This window comes from Triticum urartu, chromosome 6 (assembly GCF_003073215.2).
Source record: "Triticum urartu cultivar G1812 chromosome 6, Tu2.1, whole genome shotgun sequence".
Classification (NCBI taxonomy): domain Eukaryota; kingdom Viridiplantae; phylum Streptophyta; class Magnoliopsida; order Poales; family Poaceae; genus Triticum; species Triticum urartu.
Genome location: NC_053027.1, coordinates 67,260,205 through 67,263,412, shown reverse-complemented (window position 1 = coordinate 67,263,412; position 3,208 = coordinate 67,260,205).

Genomic DNA, 3,208 nt, shown 5'->3' with positions numbered 1-3,208 from the left:
CTCACTAGGGACACATTGTGGTCTATGTATTCACACATGTATTACGATTTCCGTATAATAAAATTATAGCATGAATAATAGACAATTATCATGAACAAGGAAATATAATAATAATCCTTTTATTATTGCCTCTAGGGCATATTTCCAACAGTCTCCCACTTGCACTAGAGTCAATAATCTAGTTACATTGTGATGAATCGAACACCCATGGAATTCTGGTGTTGATCATGTTTTGCTCTAGGGAGAGGTTTAGTCAACGGATCTGCTACATTCAGGTCCGTATGTACTTTACAAATCTCTATGTCTCCATTTTGAACACTTTCACGAATGGAGTTGAAGCGACGCTTGATATGCCTGGTCTTCCTGTGAAACCTGGGCTCCTTGGCAAGGGCAATAGCTCCAGTGTTGTCACAGAAGAGAGTCATCGGGCCCGACGCATTGGGTATGACTCCTAGGTCGGTAATGAACTCCTTCACCCAGACTGCTTCGTGTGCTGCCTCCGAGGCTGCCATGTACTCCGCTTCACATGTAGATCCCGCCACAACGCTTTGCTTGCAACTGCACCAGCTTACTGCCCCACCATTCAAAATATACACGTATCCGGTTTGTGACTTAGAGTCATCCAGATATGTGTCGAAGCTAGCATCGACGTAACCCTTTACGACGAGCTCTTCGTCACCTCCATAAATGAGAAACATTTCCTTAGTCCTTTTCAGGTACTTCAGGATATTCTTGACCGCTGTCCAGTGTTCCTTGCCGGGATTACTTTGGTACCTACCTACCAAACTTACGGCAAGGTTTACATCAGGTCTGGCACACAGCATGGCATACATAATAGAACCTATGGCTGAGGCATAGGGGATGACACTCATCTCTTCTATATCTTCTGCCGTGGTCGGACATTGAGCTGAGCTCAATTTCACACCTTGCAACACAGGCAAGAACCCCTTCTTAGACTGATCCATATTGAACTTCTTCAATATCTTATCAAGGTATGTGCTTTGTGAAAGACCTATGAGGCGTCTTGATATATCTCTATAGATCTTGATGCCTAATATATAAGCAGCTTCTCCAAGGTCCTTCATTGAAAAACTCTTATTCAAGTAGGCCTTAATGCTGTCCAAAAGTTCTATATCATTTCCCATCAAAAGTATGTCATCTACATATAATATGAGAAATGCTACAGAGCTCCCACTCTCTTTCTTGTAAATGCAGGCTTCTCCATAAGTCTGCATAAACCCAAACGCTTTGATCATCTCATCAAAGCGAATGTTCCAACTCCGAGATGCTTGCACCAGCCCATAAATCGAGCGTTGGAGCTTGCACACCTTGTCAGCATTCTTAGGATCGACAAAACCTTCCGGCTGCATCATATACAGTTCTTCCTTAAGATAACCGTTAAGGAATGTCGTTTTGACGTCCATTTGCCATATCTCATAATCATAGTATGCGGCAATTGCTAACATGATTTGGACGGACTTCAACTTTGCCACGGGAGAGAATGTCTCATCGTAGTAAACCCCTTGAACTTGTCGATAACCCTTAGCGACAAGCCTAGCTTTATAGATGGTCGCATTACCATCCGCGTCTGTCTTCTTCTTAAAGATCCATTTATTTTCTATGGCTCGCCAATCATCGGGCAAGTCAGTCAAAGTCCATACTTCGTTTTCATACATGGATCCTATCTCGGATTTCATGGCTTCCAGCCATTTGTCGGAATCCGGGCCCGCCATCGCTTCTTCATAGTTCGAAGGTTCACCGTTGTCTAACAACATGATTTCCAAGACAGGGTTGCCGTACCACTCTGGTGCGGAACGTGTCCTTGTGGACCTTCGAAGTTCAGTAGGAGCTTGATCAGAAATATCTTGATCATCATCATTAACTTCCTCTCTAATTGGTGCAGGCACCACAGGAACATTTTCCTGAGCTGCGCTACTCTCTGCTTCAAGAGGCAGTACTTCATCAAGCTCTACTTTCCTCCCACTTACTTCTTTCGAGAGAAACTCTTTCTCTAGAAAGGATCCATTCTTGGCAACAAAGATCTTGCCTTCGGATCTGAGGTAGAAGGTATACCCAATAGTTTCTTTAGGGTATCCTATGAAGACGCATTTTTCCGACTTGGGTTCGAGCTTTTCAGGTTGAAGTTTCTTGACATAAGCATCGCATCCCCAAACTTTTAGAAACGACAGCTTAGGCTTCTTCCCAAACCATAATTCATACGGTGTCGTCTCAACAGATTTCGACGGAGCCCTATTTAAAGTGAATGCGGCAGTCTCTAAAGCATAGCCCCAAAATGACAGCGATAAATCGGTAAGAGACATCATAGATCGCACCATATCCAATAGAATGCGATTACGACGTTCGGACACACCATTACGCTGAGGTGTTCCAGGCGGCGTGAGTTGTGAAACTATTCCACATTTTCTTAAGTGTGTGCCAAATTCGTGACTCAAGTATTCTCCTCCATGATCTGATCGCAAAAACTTGATTTTTCTGTCACGTTGATTTTCAACCTCACTCTGAAATTCCTTGAACTTTTCAAAGGTTTCAGACTTGTGTTTCATTAAGTAGACATACCCATATCTACTCAAGTCATCAGTGAGGGTGAGAACATAACGATAGCCACCACGAGCCTCAACACTCATTGGACCGCACACATCAGTATGTATGATTTCTAATAGGTTGGTTGCTCGCTCCATTGTTCCTGAGAACGGAGTCTTGGTCATCTTACCCATGAGGCATGATTCGCACGTGTCAAATGATTCGTAATCAAGAGACTCTAAAAGTCCATCTGCATGGAGCTTCTTCATGCGTTTGACACCTATGTGACCAAGGCGGCAGTGCCACAAGTATGTGGGACTATCATTATCCACCTTACATCTTTTGGTATTCACACTATGAATATGTGTAGCATTACGCTCGAGACTCATTAAGAATAAACCATTCACCATAGGAGCGTGACCATAAAACATATCTCTCATATAAATAGAACAACCATTATTCTCGGATTTAAATGAGTAGCCATCTCGAATTAAACGAGATCCTGATACAATGTTCATGCTCAAAGCTGGTACTAAATAACAATTATTGAGGTTTAAAACTAATCCCGTGGGTAAATGTAGAGGTAGCGTGCCGACGGCGATCACATCGACCTTGGAACCATTCCCGACGCGCATCGTCACCTCGTTCTTCGCCAGTCTCCGTTTAT